Source organism: Bufo bufo, chromosome 5 (genome assembly GCF_905171765.1).
Source record: "Bufo bufo chromosome 5, aBufBuf1.1, whole genome shotgun sequence".
Lineage (NCBI taxonomy): Eukaryota > Metazoa > Chordata > Amphibia > Anura > Bufonidae > Bufo > Bufo bufo.
Window position 1 is genome coordinate 307,624,023 of NC_053393.1, and position 24,963 is coordinate 307,648,985.

General features: G+C 44.4%; 1 long non-coding RNA gene across 1 annotated transcript; it reads left to right on the top strand.

Annotated features, from left to right (window-relative positions):
- Nucleotides 1-1,699: 1,699 nt before the first annotated feature.
- Nucleotides 1,700-18,652, top strand: LOC121001219. The gene is made up of 3 exons (XR_005779004.1): nucleotides 1,700-1,802; nucleotides 13,063-13,066; nucleotides 18,642-18,652. It is a non-coding gene; the product is annotated as an uncharacterized LOC121001219 (long non-coding RNA).
- The last annotated feature ends 6,311 nt before the right edge of the window (nucleotides 18,653-24,963 follow it).

The following is a 24,963-nucleotide window of genomic DNA, read 5'->3' on the forward strand; positions in this document are numbered from 1 at the left end:
GGTGAGGTAAAAGACTGATGGACATCGGCTGCAGGTGCCAACTGTGGTCTTTCAGCAGGAGACTGGGTGGGAGACAATGTTAAGGAACTGGATCCACTGTATGCAACCCAATCTCCTATCGCCTGTACTTGTTCAGGCCTCACCATTCGTAGAGCAGCATTAGGCCCGACCAAATACCGCTGCAGGATTTGTCGCCTACTCGCACCGCACCTAAGGAAGGGGTTTCACTTGCGCGTGTAGCTGGCACAGATCGACCACGTCCTCTCCCTGCAACAGGAGCTCCACCAGCAGCACCACGACCTGGGCCACGTCCCTTATTTGACGCTCTCCTCATATTTTTTGAATTTTGGATCTTGCCCAAAATGGGTGTTTAATTAATAGTAGAAAAGAACGACAGTATGTAAAGGGTGTATCTTACACGGCCTGAACCAGACTAGGCCTCAATTAAAGATTTCGTTGCACAAAATGGCAATATTTCAAATGGCTATATTTCAAATGGCTGTATTTCAAATGCCTGAATCAAATCCCTGTATGCATAGGGGGGATCACACACGCCCTGAATCAGTGTAGGCCTGAATTAAAGATTTATTTGCACAAAATGGCTGCATTTCAAATGGCTGTATTTAAAATGCTGAATCAAACCCCTGGATGTATAGGGGGGATCTCACACACCCTAAATCAGTGTAGGCCTGAATTAAAGATTGCTTTGCACAAATGGCTGTATTTTAAATGGCTGTATTTCTAATGGCTGTATTTCAAATTACTGAATCAAACCCCTGTATGTATAGGGGGATCTCACACGCCCTGAATCAGTGTAGGCCTGAATTAAAGATTTCTTTGCACAATATGGCTGTATTTCAAATGGCTGTATTTCAAATAGCTGAATCAAACCCCTGTATGTATAGGGGGGATCACACATGCCCTGAATCAGTGTAGGACTGAATTAAAGATTTATTATGTAGGGGGATATCTCACACGGTCTGAATCAGTGTAGGCCTGAAGTGAATACAATACAGACCAAAAGACACACCTTCTCATTCAAAGAACTTCAGCCTTTCTTTTCCGAAGAGAAATGGAAGGATGCCCTTAGAAGTTACGCTATGGTGTCGGACAGGGGTTCACATAAAATATCACAGTTTATTATAATACATAGATTTCATCGATCTCCTAAGATGCTTATGAAAATGGGTGTGAGAGATTTAGATAATTGTCCAAAATGTAGTAGGGGGAACGCAGGTTTAATACACTGTTTTTGGAGATGCCCCAGACTTTTCAGATATTGGAAGGGGATAGCAGAGATTGTATTTGTATTCCTGGATGTTCAGGTGTTTGAAGACCCAGTAGTTTGTATATTGGGAGCAACTGAACATCTGAAATTAAAGAAGAAACTACGATTGGTTTTGGGTAAAGTACTGTTTCAAGCTAGACTCCTTATACTTAGGAAATGGATAAAGGAAGACCCGCCCACAGTGGGACAGTGGCGTGAAGCAGTGTCTAATCTTATTAAAACTCAACGGGTTTCTGAGTTCTATACTAAAAATCCAGTAGGACTCGATGAGATATGGAATAAATGGCCATATTAGGTCGAGGAAATTTTATTTATTTTATTTTATTTTTTTATTTTATTTTTTTCTCCCCAGTTCCTCTCTCTCTCCTTCTTTCCATGGGGTGGTGGGTGGGTATTTGGGTGATAAATAATAAGGATAATATTTATTATAGTGGTAATACGGATTGTGTTGTATTATGTTATTGATGTGTTGAATGTGTAATTATTTTATAAAAAAAAAGAACACATATATACAGTAGACAAAAAAAATGAGTTTTCTTTATTTTCATGACTATGAAGGCATCAAAACTATGAATTAACACATGTGGAATTATATACATAACAAACAAGTGTGAAACAACTGAAAATATGTCATATTCTAGGTTCTTCAAAGTAGCCACCTTTTGCTTTGATTACTGCTTTGCACACTCTTGGCATTATCTTGATGAGCTTCAAGAGGTAGTCCCCTGAAATGGTCTTCCAACAGTGCTTAGCACTTGTTGTCCCTTTTGCCTTCACTCTGCGGTCCAGCTCACCCCAAACCATCTCGATTGGGTTCAGGTCCGGTGACTGTGGAGGCCAGGTCATCTGGCGCAGCACCCCATTACTCTCCTTCATGGTCAAATAGCCCTTACTTTCAAAGTTTTCCCAATTTTTCGGCTGACAGACTGACCTTCATTTCTTAAAGTAATGATGGCCACTAGTTTTTCTTTACTTAGCTGCTTTTTTCTTGCCATAATACAAATTCTAACAGTCTATTCAGTAGGACTATCAGCTGTGTATCCACCTGACTTCTCCTCAATGCAACTGATGGTTCTAACCCCATTTATAAGGCAAGAAATCCCACTTATTAAACCTGACAGGGCACACCTGTGAAGTGAAAACCATTTCAGGGGACTACCTCTTGAAGCTAATCAAGAGAATGCCAAGAGTGTGCAAAGCAGTAATCAAAGCAAAAGGTGGCTACTTTGAAGAACCTAGAATATGACATATTTTCAGTTGTTTCACACTTGTTTGTTATGTATATAATTCCACATGTTTTAATTCATAGTTTTGATGCCTTCAGTGTGAATCTACAATTTTCATAGTCATGAAAATAAAGAAAATGCTTTGAATGAGAAGGTGTGTCCAAACTTTTTGTCTGTACTGTACATACATACATACACACATACATTCTTTTTTATATGTATATATATATATATATATATATATATATATATATATAAAATATTGAATCCCATGCAAATTGTGTGGGGGATGTATGTAATTGTCAGGGACTTTGACCGGAATACTGAATGATGTTTGCAGTTTATGTAGATATAAACAAAAATACCTATATATATTGATGTGTGTGCGAAACGTATAAAATCATCCTGTGACATCATACATCAGTACCGCGCTGTGTGTATAACAATATATATACAAACTCAGCGAGGTAGAGATGTATGATGTAACCGGAAGATTTTGTACCTGTCACACCAGGTATTAAGTAATCATTTGAAAAGGGATGAAATACGAATGTAGTAGAGTTAACACACATGCTTTATGAGATGTGTTATGTAAACTTAATGCAATTAAATGTGTTAAAGGGATTCTGTCACCAGGATTAACGATATGTAGATATTTATATGTGCCCATTAGTCTTCATGCAGTGTTTACAATGATCCCTCTGTTTATGCTCTGTGTGCCTTATATTCTTATAAAAAGTGATCTTATTCATATGTAAATCACCTCTGTCAGGAGCCCAAGGGGTTGTCCCACGATCTCCTGGAGCCCAGCAGCGCCCATCGATCCGGAGCCCAGCACCGCCTACTACTTAATTTATTCACTGCACTATCCTGACGTCATGTAATCTCTGCTCTGTAGTCTCGCGCAGGCGCAGTGAACACTGTAGTCTGCGCCCATGTGGACTACTGGCACCAGCTTCAACTTGTCCACTGCGCATGCGCCGGCTCCCTGCGCAGCCCGATCGGACCGGAAAATACTTTCTTTCTCTGCGCAAGTCGGTCAAAATGGTCAAAGGAGCGATTGCTGCAAGAAGATTCCTCCGCCTAGGACCGACTTGCGCAGAGAAAGCGTCTTTTCCGGTCCGATCGGGGTGCACAGGGAGCCGGCGCATGTGCAGTGGACAAGTTTAAGCCGGTGCCAGTAGTCTGCGCGAGACTACGGAGCAGAGATTACATGACGTCAGGATAGTGCAGTGAATAAATTAAGTAGTAGGCGGTGCTGGGCTCCGGATCGATGGGCGCTGCTGGGCTCCAGGAGATCGTGGGACAACCCCTTGAGCTCCTGACAAAGGTGATTTACATATGAATAAGATCGCTTTTTATAAGAATATAAGGTACACAGAGCATAAACAGAGGGATCATTGTAAACACTGCATGAAGACTAATGGGCACATATAAATATCTACATATCGTTAATCCTGGTGACAGAATCCCTTTAAGCTATTTTATAAAATGGCTTTGTTTCAAGATTACGTGATGAGTTAAGAAATTTGAGTTAAGTTAACCCTCATCTGTACGGATTAGCAGCATAACTGAAAAGTGTTGTAGAGAGATATAAAATTCATGTAAGCATTGTACCTGGGCATAATCTTTTACTATACTCTTCTACCCGATCTGGGTGTAGGTAATTCAGGTCACAAAACTTTTTTTGTATAGCTTTGTGATCGTGCCAGATGCCACTTTTTAATTTTAATTCAGCCCGGACAGACCGTACGATGGCCACTTTCTCAACCCTTTTCTGGGTCCCTGGATAGCCCCACTCCAGAAAGCGCTGAAGAATATAGATGAAAGCATATAATCACAATTTTTTTATTATAGAAATATTTAAAAAAATTGGGAAATATTAGATTTAATGTTGCCATTATAAGATCGGATTGTATTGCGATTGTATGTGTGTGAGGTCTGAGCAATCAGATATTAACCAGCTAAGCTGCGATGTACCTGTCTAGTTAAGTGACGGTACGTTATTGGGTGTATTGCTGGTTCGCCTCCCCGTGGTGCACCCTGGGTAATGCTAAATGAACCAGCAAATACTTTTGGTCCGATAAAAAAAGCTCATGGACATAAATTTTAATCTATATACATTGTGTGTATGGTATATTGTGTGTGGTAAATATTGCATGGCAGGAAAATGGACCTGCTATGTGCATGTGATAGATGCATGTTCATTGTTAATTGCGTCACAGACAATGCCATTGTGTTTGTTGAATAGGGTTAGTTTTGTGTTTAAACTGTACAAGATTGGCTGCTATGTCATGTCCTCAGTATGTCATGTGTATATAAGTCAATGCTGTATGTTCAATAAAGACTTCCTGTTTTACCCTTCATCATGTTGAGGTTGGTGTTTGGGTAACTGATCGACACTGTCGGCGGTGCGCATGCCGGCCCGCGCATGCGCATCGCGGGCCGGCAAAATTTAAAAGACAAGTTCGTCATCAAGCTGCCAGCCAATGATCGTCGCTGGCAGGTTGATGATTTTCAAAAAATCGAATCAGAAGCCATCTAACACATTATATTTATAAATATAATGTGTTAAATGGCTTCTGTGCTCCTCTGCTGGTCCTTTTCGTCGGTTCGTTCCAGCAGAGGAGCACACATCACTGTGAGTACCCACTAACACCACACTTAGCCCCCAGATCACCCTCCATCAACCTCCATCACCTCAATTAACCCCTTGATTGCCCCTGTCAATCACCTAGTGAAAGGGAAAAAAGTGATCAGTGTAAACTGTCACTTTTTTTTTTTCCCACTGGTATTGATTTATAGTTTTAGGATAGTTTAGGTCCCTTGGTTAGGTAGTTAGCGTCGGTTAGCGCCCAGCCCACCGCACCGCAGTCACTTATTCGCTGATTAGCGTATCGCTAATCAGCTTTTGTACTTTTATAGTATCTATAAGTGATCAAAACTGATCACAGTCAGATCTATAATTGTATTAGTGTCACCTTAGCTCGCCCTCCACCCAAAACGCAGTGTTTGCCCGATCAGGCCTGATCGGTCGCCCACACGTGCGTTCACCTACGCCCGCCCCGCCGCAGTGACAAATTTTTTTTTGTTTTTTGATCACTGCACAATCACTTTACAAGCGCTGCGGCGATAAAAAAAAAAAATCAGATTTGATATTTTTTATCAATCGCAGCGGCCTCCGGTACTTCGCTAGCCTCCCCTTTGTAAGACAGGCTTGCTTTTTTTCTTGGGTAGTCTCAGGGAATACCCCTAAATTTAGTAGTCCAAATGTCAAACAGGGGGTATTCTTCTGAAGAGGCCTACAGGATTCTGACCCAGTCGGATGAGGAATGGGAACCCTCATCTGACGAATCTAGCGGGTCAGAATATGAACCTGTAGAAAGCAGTGGCAGTCTGACCCAAAGTTTGGACCAGGAGGTTGAGGTCCCTGATAGCACCAGGCGTACCCGGCCCCTTGTTGCTAGACCACAGGTTGTGCAGGATCCGTTTCAAGGGCAGCAGAGTGGGGCTGGCGCTGTCGGATTACGTGGTGAGGCATACACCAGCAGCGCAGCCCATCCTGGACCTAGTACCAGCACTGCCGTACAACATGGTGAAGTGGCGAGCACCAGAAGGGCAGTTGAAGCTGGTACGGTGGCACGTGTAATAGTTACCCCGTCGCAGCCACCGCAAAGACAGGCCCGTAGAGCCCCTAGAATCCCTGAGGTGCTGGCAAACCCTGATTGGCAGTACCCAACTTCAGCCACACCATTAGTTCCCCCTTTCACCGCCCAGTCTGGAGTTCGGGTTGAGACAGCTCAGATCGGTTCGGCCCTGGGATTTTTTGAGCTGTTCTTGACTGCGGAGCTCTTGGACTTAGTCGTGGCAGAAACAAATCGGTATGCCACTCAATTTATAGCCGCCAACCCGGGAAGCTCTTATGCCCAGTCTTTCCGGTGGAAACCAGTCCAAGTTTCCGAATTTAAAATTTTTCTGGGCCTTCTCCTGAACATGGGTCTAACCAGAAAGCATGAATTGCGGTCATATTGGTCCACGAACCCGATTCATCACATGCCCATGTTCTCTGCTGCTATGTCCAGGACACGTTTTGAGACCATCCTGCGTTTCCTGCACTTTAGCGACTACACAACCTCCCGTCCCAGATGCCACCCAGCTTTTGACCGCCTCCACAAAATTTGCCCCCTCATAGACCACTTCAACCAGAAATTTGCAGATTTGTATACCCCTGAGCAAAACATCTGCGTAGACGAGTCCCTAATACATTTTACCGGGCGCCTTGGCTTCAAACAATACATCCCAAGCAAGCGCGCCCGGTATGGGGTCAAATTGTATAAGCTCTGTGAAAGGGCCACAGGCTATACCCACAAATTTCGGATCTATGAGGGAAAATATCAGACCCTGGAGCCGGTCGGTTGCCCTGACTACCTGGGGAGCAGTGGGAAGACAGTCTCGGACTTGGTGTCACCCTTATTTGGCAAGGGGTACCATCTTTATGTGGACAATTTTTACACAAGTGTGCCCCTCTTCAGGCATTTGTTCCTAGAACAGATTGGCTGCTGTGGCACCGTGCGACCTAGTCACCGGGGCTTCCCCCAACGGCTCGTTACCACCCGTCTTGCAAGGGGGGATAGGGCTGCCTTGTGTAACGAAGAACTGCTCGCGGTGAAATGGAGAGACAAGCGTGATGTTTACATGCTCTCCTCCATTCACGCAGACACGACAATCCAAATTGAACGGGCAACCAGTGTCATTGAAAAGCCCCTCTGTGTCCACGACTATAATGCGCTCATGGGAGGGGTGGACTTCAATGACCAGATGTTGGCTCCCTATTTAGTTTCCCGACGCACCAGACGCTGGTATAAGAAGCTGTCTGTATATTTAATTCAATTGGCTGCATATAATAGTTTTGTTCTCTACAGTAAGGCTGGGAGAACAGGATCCTTCCTCAAATTTCAGGAAGAGATCATCGCGAACCTCCTGTATCCAGGAGGTTCCGTGGCCCCAACCACCAGTGTAGTGAGCCGTCTACACGAGCGACATTTCCCCAGTGTCGTTGCTGGTACCTCAAACCGACCGCCACCCCGAAAAAAATGTTGTGTCTGTAGCAGGAGTGGAATAAGGCGTGACACCCGCTATTTCTGTCCTGACTGCCCTGACCACCCTGCCCTATGCTTTGGAGAGTGTTTCCGGAAGTACCACACACAGGTACACTTAGCATAGGGATTGCATCTCACAGGAGAGGCACACAGGGCTATTAGGGCCCTTTCTCTCACAGCTGCTGCAAACCTCTCCTTTCACCTGGGATAAAGTGCATAATGTACTTTGCCACATCTCTGGGCGATTTGCGCTTTGCACATTGTCCCATGGGGAAGGAGAGGTTTGTCCTATAAAAGGTAAAAAAAAAAAAAAAAAAAAAAAAACACCAGTAAGCAAAAAAGTTAACTTTCAGTTCAAAAAGTAAAAAAAAAGTTTATATGTTCTGTTCAAAAGTCAGATTACACACAAGTCGGTGTATGCGGCGCTGCAAGACGAGATTTCTCCTCTGCAGTAAAAGATACGTTTGCCGAGGCATATGAGCTGAGGAGGCGGCGGTGTTCATATGCTTTGGCAAACACTTTGTATAAATAAAAAAAAATAAAAAATCCCGGCAATGATTTATTCATCCACCTCGATTGATGTGAATGGAGAAATCTGGTTTGCCAGGGCATACGGGCTAAGTGGGTATGGATGTTGGGCGGAGCTCCTATATCCTGGCAGACGCCTTTCCCCTCCTTTTTTTTTTTTGGCAGAGATTTTTTCATCCACATTGATCGATGCGAATGAAGAAATCTGTGGCGTTCATTTTTTCTTTCAGCCCAGAGGCTGAACGGAAAAAAAAAAATCTCATTACCCGTATGCTCAATATAAGGAGAATAGCAGAAACTCCTAATGCTGGCCATACATGTAATGATTGCGGAGACCCTCAAATGCCAGGGCAGTACAAACACCCCACAAATAACCCCATTTTGGAAAGAAGACACCCCAAGGTATTCACTGAGGGGCATATTGAGTCCATGAAAGATTGAAATTTTTGTCCCAAGTTAGCGGAAAGGGAGACTTTGTGAGAAAAAAAAATAATAATTTCCGCTAACTTGTGCCAAAAAAATAAAAATTCTATGAACTCGCCATGCCCCTCATTGAATACCTTGGGGTGTCTTCTTTCCAAAATGGGGTCACATGTGGGGTATTTATACTGCCCTGGCATTTTAGGGGCCCTAAAGCGTGAGAAGAAGTCTGGGATCCAAATGTCTAAAAATGCCCTCCTAAAAGGAATGTCGGCCCCTTTGCGCATCTAGGCTGCAAAAAAGTGTCACACATATGGTATCGCCGTACTCAGGAGAAGTTGGGCAAGGTGTTTTGGGGTGTCATTTTACATATACCCATGCTGGGCGAGAGAAATATCTTGGCAAATGACAACTTTTCCCATTTTTTTATACAAAGTTGGCATTTGACCAAGATATTTATCTCACCCAGCTAGGGCATATGTAAAATGACACCCCAAAACACATTTCCCAATTTCTCCTGAGTACGGCAATACGAAATGTGTGACACTTTTTTGCAGCCTAGGTGGGCAAAGGGGCCAACATTCCAAAGAGCACCTTTCGAATATCACCGGCCATTTTTTACAGATTTTGATTTCAAACTACTTTGCACGCATTTGGGCCCCTAAAATGCCAGGGCAGTATAACTACCCCACAAGTGACCCCATTTTGGAAAGAAGACACCCCAAGGTATTTTGTGATGGGCATAGTGAGTTCATGGAAGTTTTTATTTTTTGTCACAAGTTAGTGGAATATGAGACTTTGTAAGAAAAAAAATAATTAAAAAAATCATCATTTTCCGCTAACTTGTGACAAAAAATAAAAAATTCTAGGAACTCGCCATGCCCCTCACGGAATACCTTGGGGTGTCTTCTTTCCAAAATGGGGTCACTTGTGTGGTAGTTATACTGCCCTGGCATTCTAGGGGCCCTAATGTGTGTTAAGTAGTTTGAAATAAAAATGTGTAAAAAATGACCTGTGAAATCCGAAAGGTGCTCTTTGGAATGTGGGCCCCTTTGCCGACCTAGGCTGCAAAAAAGTGTCACACATGTGGTATTGCCATACTCAGGAGAAGTTGGGCAATGTGTTTTGGGGTGTCATTTTACATACACCCATGCTGGGTGAGATAAATATCTTGGTCAAATGCCATCTTTGTATAAAAAAATGGGAAAAGTTGTCTTTTGCCAAGATATTTCTCTCACCCAGCATGGGTATATGTAAAATGACACCCCAAATAACATTGCCCAACTTCTCCTGAGTACGGCAATACCACATGTATGACACTTTTTTGCAGCCTAGGTGGGCAAAGGGGCCCACATTCCAAAGAGCACCTTTCGGATTTCACCGGCCATTTTTTACAAATTTGGATTTCAAACTACTTTGCATGCATTTGGGCCCCTAAAATGCCAGGGCAGTATAACTACCCTACAAGTGACCCTTTTTTGGAAAGAAGACACCCCAAGGTATTTCGTGATGGGCATAGTGAGTTCATGGAAGTTTTTATTTTTTGTCACAAGTTAGTGGAATATGAGACTTTGTAAGAAAAAAAAAATAATAAAATCATCATTTTCCGCTAACTTGTGACAAAAATAAAAAGTTCTATGAACTCACTATGCCCATCATCGAATACCTTAGGGTGTCTACTTTCCGAAATGGGGTCATTTGTGGGGTGTTTGTACTGTCTGGCCATTGTAGAACCTCAGGAAACATCACAGGTGCTCAGAAAGTCAGAGCTGCTTCAAAAAGCGGAAATTCACATTTTTGTACCATAGTTTGTAAACGCTATAACTTTTACCCAAACCATTTTTTTTTACCCAAACATTTTTTTTTTATCAAAGACATGTAGAACAATAAATTTAAAGAAAAATTTAAATATGGATGTCGTTTTTTTAGCAAAACTTTACACCTGAAAGAGAAAAATTTCATTTTTGTGCAAAAAAATCTTTAAATTTCGATTAATAACAAAAAAAGTAAAAATGTCAGCAGCAATGAAATACCACCAAATGAAAGCTCTATTAGTGAGAAGAAAAGTAGGTAAAATTCATTTGGGTGGTAAGTTGCATGACTGAGCAATAAACGGTGAAAATAGTGTAGTTCAGAAGTGTAAAAAGTGGCCTGGTCATTATGGGTGTTTAAGCTAGGGGGGCTGAGGTGGTTAAACACACATTTCACCTCATGACTAGAGTTGAGCGGATACCTGGATGTTTTTCGGGTTCGACAGGTTCGGCTGAACTTCACAAAAAAGTTTGAGTTCGGGACCCGAACTTGACCCGAACTTGACCCCGAACCCGAACCCCATTGTAGTCAATGGGGATCCGAAGTCATGGAAAGGGCTAGAGGGCTGCAAATGGCAGAAAAATGTGGTTAAGAGCATGACAAGTGTTCTGCAAACAAATATGGATAGGGAAATGACTTAAAATAACATAAAATACGCAAAAAAATTAAAAATAAATCTTGATCAAGGTGGAGGAGGTCCATATGGAGTAGGAGGTTGAGGAGGCGGTGGATGTAGCGTGTAGGTGGAAGCGGCGGTGGAGGAGGAGGAGGTAACCAACACTGCTTTTTGTTTTTGTTTTTTATTTTATTTTCTTATTTATTTATTTTTGTTTGAATTTGGGTAGATCCCAAAACATTGGGAAATATAACCTGTGATAACCCCCTCCAGCCGTGCTAAACAAACGTTCAGACAATACACTGCTTGCAAGGCAGGCCAGCACCTCCAAGCCGTAAAGGGCAAGCTCAGGCCTTGTGCCCAATTTGGTGACCCAGAAATTGCAGGGGGCCGACCCATCAGTCAGTACGTGTAGGTGTATGCACACATACTGCTCAACCATGTCGCACGTCCCCGTGACATCCACGATCCAATTGGATATCTTCTCTATCAACTTTTGATGTTCTTTTCTGCGCCTACCATGGTGATCACGGGTAGCGGGGAATCAGGGTTCCAGGCTGCAGAAGGAGCTTGAGAAAGGGATACCACATCCAAGGGAGGTCAATGGATGAAATTAAAATGTGATTTAGCGGAAATGTGGGACAAACTATTAAAGTCAAAGCTTTCAAGTAAAGGAGGGGGCACGCGGCAATTACCCACTCCCGACTCGGGGAGGTAGTGGCGATAAATAACAATAGAGGACTCTTAAGATGCCCTGTTATTGGAATGATTAATAAAAAATTACAGGGAATGTCACTGGGGTATTTTGGATTTGGAAACATTAGACAGGAGAGGCCCTGTTGCCGCTTTGTTAACTCTACACAACTTCTGCCTGATCGCACATCCCTGTGACGTCCACGATCCAATTGGATATCTTCTCTATCAACTTTCGATATTCTTTGATGTGCCTACCATGATTATCGGCGAATCAGGGTTCCACGCTGGAGAGGGAGTGTGAGAAAGGGATACCACATTCAAGGGAGGTCAATGACTGAAATGTGATGGAGCGGAAATGTGGGACAAGTTGTTAAAGCAGAAGGATCGAATGAAAGGAGGTGGCGCACGTCAATTAAAGATGATTTTTAAACATTTTGGTCCCTGTCAACTATGCAGAACAGGGGTTTATTCAGGGCAAAACTGTGTTCATGTCACCCACCAATTGAACAGACGATTTAACAAAAATTAGGTCCCTGTCACTCAATCTCTTCCACTTCTGGGGAAGGGCTAGGTGGATGGCCCATGGAAACCCTGCCAGCAGAGTCATCAAAAAGCAGAAGAGACTGCTGCATAACTTTGGGCTCAGACTGCTTGGCTGATTTGCAAGGGGGTGAGGTGAAAGACTGATGGCCATGGGCTGCAGGTGCCTACTCTGATCTTTAAGCAGGAGACTGGGTGGGAGACAATGTGTAGTAACTGGTGGCACTGTCAGCCACCCAATTTACTATCGCCTGTACTTGTTCTGGCCTCACCTTTTAGTAGAGCTGCATTCGGCCCTCCCAAATAACCTAAAGGTTCTGTCGCCTACTCGCACCTGAGGAAGGTGTTTCACTTGTGCATGTAGCTGGCACAGATCGACCACGTCCTCTCCCTGCAACAGGAGCTCCACCAGCAGCACCATGACCGGGGCCATGTCCCTTATTTGACGCTCTGCTCATTCTTTGCGTTCACCCACCGAACTAACAGATGGTTTATGTCAGGCGACAATGTAAGCGCCAATAGTTAACAATTAAGTTCACTGAGAGTAAGGCAGTATTGGTGTCATAAAGAGGAAACATTTCTTGAGGTCACACAACAGTGTGACAGGCGAATTTTATACAATTACTTAATTGACATTAACTCTCCGAACACCGAACTCAAACCCAAACTTTTACTGAAAAGTTCGGGTACGGGTCCGGGTCCAAAAATCCAAAATTTCGGTACGAACCCAAACTTTACAGTTCGGGTTCGCTCAACCCTACCCATGACGCATACAACCTGCATCATTCTAGCTGCTGCCCTTCCTGAGTGTCCTCTTGTTACTTTAGTAGTGTTAAGTTGTGTGACTTCAGCAGTTGATGTCTTCCTCTGCTTCTGTAAATCTCAACAGTTAGAGGAGCGCCAAACGCCTGCCGTCCTTTCAGTCCAAGAATAACTGATTGTACTATTTGATTCATTATGTTATTGTCTTTATGCTTATACATCATATTGCTGGATTCAATGCTTTCCATGTTTGTAATTAAAAAAACAATAAAAAATATTATTTCTAATGTGCCAACTTTGGGGGACATTATTAGGGGGGCACAGGAGGACATATTAGTGAAGGGAGAGTAGGGGCAAATTACTACAGCGGGGCAAACTACTGCATGGGGCAGTGTGGGGGCAAATCACTACATCGGGGCAAATTACTATATGGAGGCTGTGGGGGGCAAATTACTAAATGAGGGCTGTGTGGGGGCAAATTACTATATGGGGGCTGTGTGGGGGCAAATTACTATTTGGGGTATGTGTGGGGGCAAATTACTATTTGGGGGCTGTGTGGAGGCAAATTACTATATGTGGGCTGTGTGGGGGAAATTACTATGTGAGGGCAGTGTGAGGGGAAATTACTATGTTATGGCAAATTATTTTGGGGAAAATTACTATGTGAGGGCCATGTGAGGGGAAATTACTATTTGGGGGCAAATTACTTTGTGGGGGCAAATTATTATGGGAGAGACTACTATGTGGGGGCAGTGTGGTGGAAATTACTATGTGGGGGCAGTGTAGGGGAAATTACTGTGTGGGGCAAATTACTATATGGGGCAATGTGGGGGGAAATTACTGTGTGGGGGCAAGTTACTATGGGGGATTACTATGTGGGGCAGTGTGGGGGAAATGACTGTGTGGGGGAAAATTACTATGGGGATTACTATGTGGGGGCAGTGTGGGGGAAATTACTATGTGGAGGAAATTACTGTATAGGGGCAAATTACTATATGGGGCAGTGTGGGGGGTGTTGCTATTGGGGAGGCACTCTAGGGGTATTTCTATTACAGGGACATATTAGGGGACACTATTTTTGGGGACACCATACAGGCAGTATTACCTGGAGTACCATATAGGATGTTATTCTTATTACTGGGCGCACTCTAGGGGACATTACAATTGCTGTAGACACTATGGGGACATTTGGGGTAATTTATCAAACTGGTGTAAAGTAGAACTAGCTTAGTTGCCCATAGCAACCAATCAGATTCCGCCTTTCATTTTTGACAGCTCATTTGGAAATCCAGTTCTACTTTACACCAGTTTGATAAATGAACCTAATTATGTCTACTGGGGTCACTATTTTTTCAGCAATATAGTACCTGGGGCATTGGGGAGCACAACTGGCCCAGTATTGGGAGTGGCAGCAGGATGACATTTTTGCAACACCAGGATGGGGAGGTGTAAAAAGTGAGAAATCTAACGTGTCTGTGTAACAAACTCTGTAGAGACGAGATGCGGTTGAAAGAATTTGTCCTGGCGGTCTGGGTCAAACGGAGAAGAAGAGGAAAGAGAAGGTCTACATGACAGGGAATATCACTGGATGTAAGAGGTATGTGGTGCTGTATTCTCCTCCAAGTCTTTTTTATTATAATTATATGTACTGTATTTTAAATTTGGAGACTAAAAATGTAATTAGGCTCCTAAATTTTTCAGTTTGGGAGCCAATTTGGGGTAATTTGAGGTATTATATTTTTAATCTGGAGCACTGTGTGCTGCTGTGTCCTAGATAAATGTGATGTCATGTGGCCTAGGAAGAGACTGTGGTGCTCACAAAGCACCGCAGCAACTTCATACAAAAAAAAAATGGAGGGAGGGACCCAAGTTGGGTGGATAGCCCTGGGCCTATCATGCACTTAATCCACCCCTGTGCGTCACTCTCAGCGCCACCATGTTCTCCTAAGCAGCACAGTGGAGAAGGAGGGAGTCCCTCCCTCCCCACTGTGATGCGGCTGCCGCTGCCATCAGTGAGGAGATAGCACTGAGGAGGAGGGGAGGGACTGTGGCCACTGCACCACAAATGAATATAATTAAACCATTAATACAAATGTAAGCATACCAAGCACCCGGCCTCAATGGCAGGGTACGGCGATCAGCCGAACCGCGTCAATTAACCACTCTGATGCGGCACCTGATGGGTAAATTGATGGGGATTGCAGCGCCCTGTCATAGAGGTCGGGTGCCCGGTATTGCACGGTTAATTGACGCGGTTCGGCTGATCGCCGTGCCCTGTCATTGAGGCTGGGTGCTGGGCAGCCTACATTTGTATTAACAGTTTAATTATATTCATTGGTGGTGCAGTGCACCCGACAACCCCAGAATTATAATCAGTGGTGGCGATGTGGCCTCCCCTTCAGTATTATATTCATTGGTGGCAGTGGCCACAGGGTCCCCTCTTCTCCTCCTCCTCCTCAGTATCTTCATTGGTGGCAGTGGCAACTTCCGATCGGAGCCCCAGCAGTGAAATTGCAGGGCTACTATCGGTTACCATGGCAGCCAGGATGCTAATGAAGCCTTCCGTGGCTGCCATGGATCAGCTCTCTGCTGCTCTGTGCACAAAGCACAGGGCAGCAGGAACAGTGTAAAATCCTATTCTCCCTAATAGATTTCTTGTAAGGTGAATAGGATAAGGGTTCCAGCACCCTAAGGGAGCTAATAGGTATTAAATAAAAAGTATTTTACGTATAAAATATATAAACAATAAAAAATAAACATATTACATATCGTCACGTCCGAAAAAGTCCAAACTATTAAAATATTTCAAAATATCTCCTATGCAGTGAAAAAAAATGCTTAATTTGCCATTTATTGTCACCTTGTCCCCCCAAAAAATAGAATAGAACTGTTCTATTATGGGCCAGATGTTTCATAAAATGCAGAATGCACGTTTTTATTTTTTTCCGTGTGGTATTGAATGGTATCGAGTATTGCAATACTTTTTTATGGAATCGAAATTGAATAAAAATTTTGGTATCGTGACAACCCTACTGTAGACAGAGACCAGACACATAAAGAGAAAGTTTTACAGTTAGGCACTGATGTACTGGAGAGGAACCATTTATTTTGACTAGATATTCAGAGTTCTAACACATGATTAGTTACCAAATAGGTGCTTGTAGTCCTTTATTCTTGTGACATAATAGATATCACAAAAATGCAGACATAAACTCTACTGTCGTCCCTGACTTATTTTTTTTATCTATGGATCCTACACAAAAGAGAAATATTAGCTGTAAAACATTATTTAATTATAATTCATATAAGAAGAAAATGTTCACTCAAAACACAAATTCCCTGTGCCTAAACTAAATAGATTTTCTCCGAAGACAACTCTGCTATATAAATAGATACCTCTGCAATCAACTGACAACTGAAAGCCCAATGGGGCAGATTTATGTAGAGGTGCCGACCTCTACATAAATTTGGTGTATCCACTGCTGATTCTAAATGTAAGACAGCTTCCTTGTTGTATTACATTTGAACCATTTTCTATGGCTAAATCAGTCAGAGAAAATGATGAATGAGACAGGCCTGCAGGGCCTATTTTAGACCTGGCGTGAGCAACATGGCATGCGACATAATCTACTCCTGATATACACCACAAAAGTGGGGTATAACTGTTTGTTAATGACCCCCAATGTTTTTTTTTGTGTGAGGCTTTAGTACAAAATAAATGGTTGATAATGTCATATACAGAGAAGCCAGATCCACTGGATTGAGAGCTGCACTGGCTTATAGTAGATGGTCCCTAATAAGTCATATATACGGGGTGGTCTTGACAAGCCAACCTTTTTAAAGACCCTGTGAATGGTCTAAGGCAGGCATGCTCAACCTGCGGCCCTCCAGCTTTTGCAAAAGTGCAACTCCCAGCAGGCCTGAACAGCCTACAGCTATCAGCCTACAGCAGGGCATTGTGAGAGTTGTAGTGGAGGGCCGCAGGTTGAGCATGCCTGGTCTAAGGCAACAAAAGAATCAATGCTCACCCATTTTCTCCCCTGCTTCTTCCAGTGCTACACTTCAGTCCTCCTCCTGGCTTCAGTGGTGATGTCCCATATACTGCTGAGATCCATACATAGCTGCACAGTGACCTGTGCGCATAGAATGTCTCTTCCGCCGCCAGGAAGATGTTGTCAGTGGCAGGGCAGGAGTGCAGCGCTGGCAGAAGCAGGGGTGAAAAGAGGTGAGTTTTGATTATTTTGTTATTTGAGAAAATTTTCAGAGTCTGCTGCCCTGTGACGCTGCAGATCGCTGTGACTGGGCTGTCATTAGCCAGCTGCTGTCACAGTGAGAAGTATGGCGACCAGCAGAAGCATTCTCACTGCATGGCATCCTTGTAGCACCCTTCTACAAGGATCCATCGCAGTATACAATGTAAAAGCCATCCGTTTCTTACATTGTCACTGTATATAATGTCATTGTATACTGTTCAGGTGGTCCTGACAATAAAATCTTTTAATCCTCATCCTGGGTGGGGCCTTTCTGAGTTTGGGCCCCAAAGCAGCCTCTTCCCCTATAGCTACACCCCTGCCACCTACTCCTGGCCAGAGCTTACCCTGGTTATTCCCTTCTCAGAAGGGGAATAACCCTTTTAATTTTTTATTTAAAAAAAAATTCAATCTACATATTGGGCTTTATAAATGTGAGGGAGTCTTAGCACACTACCTTTTGTGGATTCAGAACCTATAGCAATATATGTAAAATAAGTGTTATGTGTAAATGGTTAATGCACTTAACTGTAATTAAACGGGTGTATAAACACTTTGCCTAGATAACAATATTGCTTTCTTTTCCTTTTGTCTCTTTGCGGAAAGCCAAGCTGTTCTTATTTGGATTACAATTTCTGTAGTCTCCATTAACTAGATGAAACTGTCAAGAACACAGTGATCCATTTGTTTAGGACAGGATGAAATGTATGTATTCATCATGTTTAGCAGAACACCACTTATTGGCAAACATACCGTAGTATAAATATGGCTTAAACAACACAGCATTATTAAGCAAATGCAATGAAGATATTTGTAAAAAACCTCAACAGTTGCAATCACATGGAATATAATTATAACAAGTTCTTGCAACATTCATCTGGTTCAGTAACAAAACATACACTTTCAGATGTACCCCTGAGTTATTGGAGGTGAAAGGAATGATTCCAGTTTTTCAGATGTATTGCTGATCATTTTAATTATGTACTTATATGCAATGCGTAGGAAAAATATGTGAAGCTTTTGTAAATTTCCTTTTGTTGTAGTCATTGGCAAAAGAAACATTTTGAAATAGGAAGTGTGTGGGTTCCTGCATAACATCCCCAGACACTGAAGCTTTTGTCTTGGCTTACAGTTGCACCTTTGCGCTTTAACTATGGTTAAAAAGAATTTCATTCATGTTTGTTTAAGAAAACACAATGGGATCTGTGCATAATATTGGAGAAACAATATGATATTGTGTTATTGTGGTTAGTTAGCAATATTGTCTTCTCTGTTAAGGTCAGAGCAATAATATTATATTGATACTTTCTTGCAGCAGGTCTATTATCCCTTTCCGAGAAAATACTTAATCTAGTACATACAATCACAACATTCTTCACAAATCTACTCTCTTATTTCCTGAAGGCTGCCCATACACATCAGTTAACAGCTATTTCTCCAGACATACACTTGTCTCAGTATTGGGGGTCTGTGAAGCAAACACCACAAAGTACCACACCAGAGCATGCTGCAAATAAAAATAAAAAACATTTAAATGAAAACTTACAAAAACCCATATTTTCCTAGCCCATTGCTCATTTGTTAAAACCAATTGCTGCAAAAACAATACAAAATACTGTGTGTGAATCCAGAATACTAGCCTTGACACATCCACAGATTTACATGGACTACAAATATACCAAAATAGTTTTTTTTTTGGTTGATATTTTTAACTATATTGGAAAGCTTTGTTGGTTATGCTGTCCAATGCAAAGGCATCCTAAAAGCATTTTGTGGATATTATGGGAGTCAAAGGCAAATATTTGCAACTGTATTGCATGTACTGTATAGCAAGTTAGTTGGTTTTAGTCAGTTTACTACTAGGGATGAGCGAACACCTGGAAGTTCGGGTTCGTCGGGTTCGGACGAACTTCGGCTCAAAGTTTGGGTTCGTGACCCGAACTCGACCCCGAACCCGAACCCCATTGAAGTCTATGGGTAACCGAACTTTGGGGCACTAAAATGCCTGTAAAATAGTCATAGTAAGGGCTAGAGGGCTGCAAAAGGAAGCAAACATGGGGGTAAGAGCAGGACAATTGCCCTGCAAACAAATGTGATAGGGAAAGATAGGGAAATTACATAAAATAACAGAAAAAATAAAAAATTACAAATAATAAACTTGAACTAGGAGGCGGAGGTCAAAGTGGAGTAGGAGGTTGAGGAGGCGATGGACGTGGCGGTGTAGGTAAAGGCGGTGATGGAGGAGGAGGAGGGTGCTAACACTGTTTTTGTTGTTTTTCTATTTTTTATTTATTTTTTTATAAATTTGGGGAGACCCGAAAACATTGGGAAATAGAAAAGAGAATGCAAAGAGAAAGTGCGCTGGAGTATCACAATGGCTGTGTGCGGCCGGTATACTTGTCTATTCAGCACAAGGTACAGAAAAGTCCTGTGGGATCCATGCCTCGTTTATTTTAATAAACTTGAGCTTGTCCACATTGGCTGTGGACATGTGGACAGACAGCTGCACTTGTCTGTGATAACGCCCCCTGCCATGCTAAACACGTTCAGATAATACACTGGCCGCAGGGCAGGCCAGCACTGCCATGTGCCCAATTTGGAGACCCAGAAGTTGAATGGGGCAGACCCATCAGTCAGTACGTGTAGGTGTGTGCACATGTACTGTTCCACCATGTTGCTGAAATTCTGCCTCCTGCTAAGACGTTCTATATCAGCTGGTGGTGCTGGTTGTTGTGGCGTGCTGACAAAGCTTTTTCACATTTTGGCCATGCTAACCCTGCCTTCTGAGGTGCTGGTGGTGCCCCAGCTGTGTTGGCAGAACTTCTTCCTTCTCCTCTGCCTTCGCCTTGTGTTTCCACTGAGCCCCACTGTCAGGTGGGAATGCCATCAGCAGCGCCTCGGTCCAGTGACGAAATTAAGGAAGGCACGTTGTCCTTGTAGCCCGGATCCAACAGGTTTCCACCCAGTAATCCGAACTGATTAGAATGTGGGCAACTTGGCGCTCGTTGCGCAGGCACTTCAGCATGCAGTCACTCATGTGTGCCAGGCTGCCCAGAGGCAACGACAAGCTGTCCTCTGTGGGAGGTGTATCGTCTGTGATCCCTCTTCCTCCTGTGCCACATCCTCTTCCATCACCGCCCGAAATGTTTTTTCAAGGACAAATAGAAGTGGGATAGTAACGCTGCTTCTCTGGCACTGGCCATGTTGGTGGAGTACTAAAAACAGCGCAACACAGCACACACATCCCGCATGGAGGCCCACTCGTTGGTGGTGAAATGGTGCTGTTCCGCATAGCAACTCACCCGTGCATGCTGCAGCTGAAACTCCACTATCCCCTGCTGCTGCTCGCACAGTTTCTCCAGCATGTGCAAGGTGGAGTTCCACCTTGTGGGCACGTCGCATATGAGGCGGTGAGCGGGAAGGCCGAAGTTACGCTGCAGCGCAGACAGGCGAGCAGCAGCAGGGTGAGAACGCCAAAAGCGCGCACAGACGGACCGCACTTCCTGCCGCAGCTCTGACTTATCGGAGGAGGAGGCAACAGGAGGCAAAGAGAAATCTCCTGCAATCCTCGGTGGCGGAAGGACATGCGCCAAACTGCTATCCGCCTCAGGCCCAGCCGCCACTGCATTAACCCAGTGTACAGTTAGGGAGATATGACATCCCTGCCCGTGCTCACTGGTCCACATATTGGTGGTTATGTGGACCTTGCCACAGATGGTGTTGCACAGTGCACACCTAATTTTGTCCGCCACTTCGTTGTGCAGGGCAGGGATGGCTCGCCTGGAAAAGTAGTAGCGACTAGGAACCGAGTACTGTGAGACAGCCACCGCCATAAGGTTTTTTAAAAGTCTCTTTCTCCACCAGATGGAATGACAGCATTTCAAAGGCCAGGATTTTTGAAATGCTGGCATTCAGAACCAGGGATTGTGGCTGGGTAGGGGGGTACTTCCTCTTTCTCTCCAGTGTTTTGGAGATGGACAGCTGAATGCTTCCATGGGACAGTGTGGAGATGTTTAATGACGGTGACGGAAGTGGTAGCGTTGCTGCCACATCCTCTGTTTGCGGGGTGGCAGGTGCCAATGTCACTCCAGAAGGGGAGGAAGAGGCAGAGACTGCAGCAGAAGAGGAAGCAAGAGGAGCCTGAGATATTTTGTGTTTTTTGAGGTGTTTACTCCACTGCGGCTCATGCTTTGCATTTAGATGCCTGGTCATGCAGGTGCTGCTCAGGTTTAGAACATTTATGCCTCGCTTTAGGCTCTGATTGTACAGAGTGCAAACCACTGGCGTCTTGTCGTCAGCACATTGTCTAAAGAACTGCCACGTCAGGGATCTCCTTGGAGCTAGCTTTGGTGTGCTCAGTCCCTGGGTGCGGTGGGCAGTAGCAGGTGTACTGGCTAGGGGATGGCCACTCTGCTTTTGCACCCTGCTCCCTCTTTTACTGTGCCGCTGGCGCTGTGTGACCACCACCTCTTCCTCCGAACTGCACACGTCACTCGCATGACATTGATTTCATGTGGGGTCTAGGACCTCCTCATCCCCCTTAACATCTTCCACCTACTCTTCACCCCTGCCCTCCTTGCCGGTCTGTGTTCCGTCATCATAAGAGATGTGCTGCGGTGGTCCCCCAATGTCCACATCCTGAAACATAAGTGGTTGGGCATCGCTGAACTCAATCTCTTCCTCTGGGTCAGGGCTATGTAGACAGCCCATGGAAACCCTGCCTGCAGAGTCATCAAAAAGCATAACAGACAGCTGCATGACTTGAGGCTCAGACTGCTTGGCTGATTTGCAAGAGGTTGAGGTGAAAGACAGATGCCCATGGGCTGCAGGTGCCAACTCTGCGCTTTCTAGGAGAAATCCACGGCACACCGTTTTTTCTTCATCAGATAGTGGTTTTTACATAATTTTTTTGTTCCATCCAAAGCAAGTGACAATGCAATACAATTGGCCAAAAAATGAAAACCCAACGTTTCGGTCGGCTGTCGACCTTTATCAAGGGATCTGTGGCATAAGTTGTTTTAAGTTGCGTTCTGGAAACTCTGCGCTTCCAGCAGGGGGCCGGGTGGGAGACAATGTGAAGGAACTGGAGGCTTTTTCAGCCACCCAATCTACTACCACTTCTACTTTTTCTGGCCTCACCATTCATACACCAGTATTCGGGCATACAAAATAACGCTGAACGTTCTGTCGCCTACGTGCACCTGAGGAAGGTGTTTCATTTTGGCGTGCAGCTGGTACAGATCGACCACGTCCTCTCCCTGCAACAGAAGTTCCATCAACACCAGCAGCACCACGACCAGGGCCAAGTCCCTTATTTAATGCTCTCCTCATTCTTTGAGGTCACCCACCGAACTAACAGTAGGATTAACTATATTAATTTCCCTGTCATGTATGCAATGCATGGGTACCTCACACAAAAATTGGGTTTATTTCACCAACCAAACTAATAGACGGATTAACTATATTTATTTCCCTGTCAGGTATGCAATGCAGGTGTACCTCACACAAAAAATGGGTATATGTCACCCACCAATCTAACAGACGGTTTAACTATATAAATTTTCCTGCCACGTATGCAATGCAGGTGTACCTCACACAAAAATTGGGTATATGTCACCCACCGAACTAACAGATGAATTAAAGGGAGTCTGTCACCTCCATACGGTCATATACAGTGCTTACATGGCTCTGTAGCACACCTATACAGGATTGTAAAGGTACCGTTATTCTTTTCTTTAGACTTGCACAAACAGGAAAAACAAAGTTTAATTCATATGCAAATGGTCACTCGCAAGTGCCCAGGGGCGGCGTTCAGTGTGTAGGTGCCCAGGCTGCCGTGCCTTCTTTTTACTTTACTCCTCCCCGGCCTCTTCCTTTGCTCGCCCTCCAAGTCTCTTGCCTCATCGATAGGTCCGGACTTGGAGGGCGGGAAGAGGAAGAGGCTGGGGAGGAGTAAAGGGAAAAGAAGGCAGAGCAGCCTGGGCACTTACACACTGAACGCCACCCCTGGGCACTTGCGAGTTCTCATTTGCATATGAATAAAACTTCGTTTTTTCCTGCTGGTGCAAGTCTAAAGAAAAGAACAAAGGTACCGTACACCAAGAATGAGAATATGTCACCCACCAGTCTAACAGATGGATTAACTATTTTAATTTCCCTGTCACGTATGCAATGCACGTGAACCTCACATAAAAATTGGGTATATGTCACCCACCCAAATAACAGACAGATTAACTACACTGCTCAAAAAAATAAAGGGAACACTTAAACAACACAATGTAACTCCAAGTCAATCACACTTCTGTGAAATCAAACTGTCCACTTAGGAAGCAACACTGAGTGACAATTAATTTCACATGCTGTTGTGCAAATGGGATAGACAACAGGTGGAAATTATAGGCAATAAGCAAGACACCCCCAATAAAGGAGTGGTTCTGCAGGTGGTGACCACAGACCGCTTCTCAGTTCCTATGCTTCCTGGCTGATGTTTTGGTCAATTTTGAATGCTGGTGGTGCTTTCACTCTAGTGGTAGCATGAGACGGAGTCTACAACCCACACAAGTGGCTCAGGTAGTGCAGCTTATCCAGGATGGCACATCAATGCGAGCTGCGGCAAGAAGGTTAGCTGTGTCTGTCAGCGTAGTGTCCAGAGCATGGAGGCGCTACCAGGAGACAGGCCAGTACATCAGGAGACGTGGAGGAGGCCGCAGGAGGGAAACAACCCAGCAGCAGGACCGCTACCTCCGCCTTTGTGCAAGGAGGAACAGAAGGAGCACTGCCAGAGCCATGCAAAATGACCTCCAGCAGGCCACAAATGTGCATGTGTCTGCTCAAACGGTCAGAAACAGACTCCATGAGGGTGATATGAGGGCCCGACGTCCACAGGTGGGGGTTGTGCTTACAGCCCAACACTGTGCAGGACGTTTGGCATTTGCCAGAGAACACCAAGATTGGCAAATTCGCCACTGGCGCCCTGTGCTCTTCACAGATGAAAGTAGGTTCACACTGAGCACATGTGACAGACTTGACAGAGTCTGGAGATGCCGTGGAGAACGTTCTGCTGCCTGCAACATCCTCCAGCATGACCGGTTTGGCATTGGGTCAGTAATGGTGTGGGGTGGCATTTCTTTGGAGGGCCGCACAGCCCTCCATGTGCTCGCCAGAGGTAGCCTGACTGCCATTAGGTACCGAGATGAGATCCTCAGACCACTTGTGAGACCATATGCTGGTGCGGTTGGCCCTGGGTTCCTCCTAATGCAAGACAATGCTAGACCTCATGTGGCTGGAGTGTGTCAGCAGTTCCTGCAAGACGAAGGCATTGATGCTATGGACTGGCCCGCCCGTTCCCCAGACTTGAATCCAATTGAGCACATCTGGGACATCATGTCTCGCTCTATCCACCAACGTCACGTTGCACCACAGACTGTCCAGGAGTTGGCAGATGCTTTAGTCCAGGTCTGGGAGGAGATCCCTCAGGAGACCGTCCGCCACCTCATCAGGAGCATGCACAGGCATTGTAGGGAGGTCATACAGGCACGTGGAGGCCACACACACTACTGAGCCTCATTTTGACTTGTTTTAAGGACACTACATCAAAGTTGGATCAGCCTGTAGTGTGTTTTTCCACTTTAATTTTGAGTGTGACTCCAAATCCAGACCTCCATGGGTTGAAAAATTTGATTTCCATTTTTAAATTTTTGTGTGATTTTGTTGTCAGCACATTCAA